This window comes from Crocuta crocuta, unplaced genomic scaffold (genome assembly GCF_008692635.1).
Source record: "Crocuta crocuta isolate KB4526 unplaced genomic scaffold, BGI_CrCroc_1.0 scaffold443, whole genome shotgun sequence".
Taxonomy (NCBI): domain Eukaryota; kingdom Metazoa; phylum Chordata; class Mammalia; order Carnivora; family Hyaenidae; genus Crocuta; species Crocuta crocuta.
The window spans coordinates 218,330-218,691 of record NW_027529446.1 but is presented as its reverse complement, the minus strand read 5'-3'; the positions used below and the strand labels follow the sequence as shown (position 1 = coordinate 218,691).

At 58.8% G+C, this 362-nt stretch overlaps 1 protein-coding gene across 1 annotated transcript in view; it reads right to left on the bottom strand.

Moving 5' to 3' along the window:
* The window catches only part of HCN2 (hyperpolarization activated cyclic nucleotide gated potassium and sodium channel 2), a 22,369-nt gene that overhangs the window by 9,184 nt on the left and 12,823 nt on the right, over nt 1–362 (bottom strand). The window lies entirely within an intron of this gene.

Below are 362 nucleotides of genomic sequence, written 5' to 3'. Positions count from 1 at the left end.
CGTCCCCCCCCCCCCCAGGGAGTCCCCTGACCCCAGTCCCCTCCCCGCCACCCACCCATCCTGCCACCCTGGCCTGTCTGGCACCCGAGACTCGCCCTTATTAACGGACAGCACCTCAGCCAGGAATCCACACAGAGGTGCTTGCGTCCTCCCTCAGTGCGTTCTCATTTCTTAAGGCCGAGATACGGCTTCCCCATTTCAGGGTTGGGCGCGATGAAGTTGTCTTTTACAGAATGTACGTAAATGAAAAGTGGAAACAATCAGAAGAAAACTGCAAGCAGGTGACTTTATCTCCGGGTGCCAGAAGCTGTCCAGGGGTGCTCCGTGACCGGGGTCTGAGGGGCTCAAAGGTGGCAGGGCAC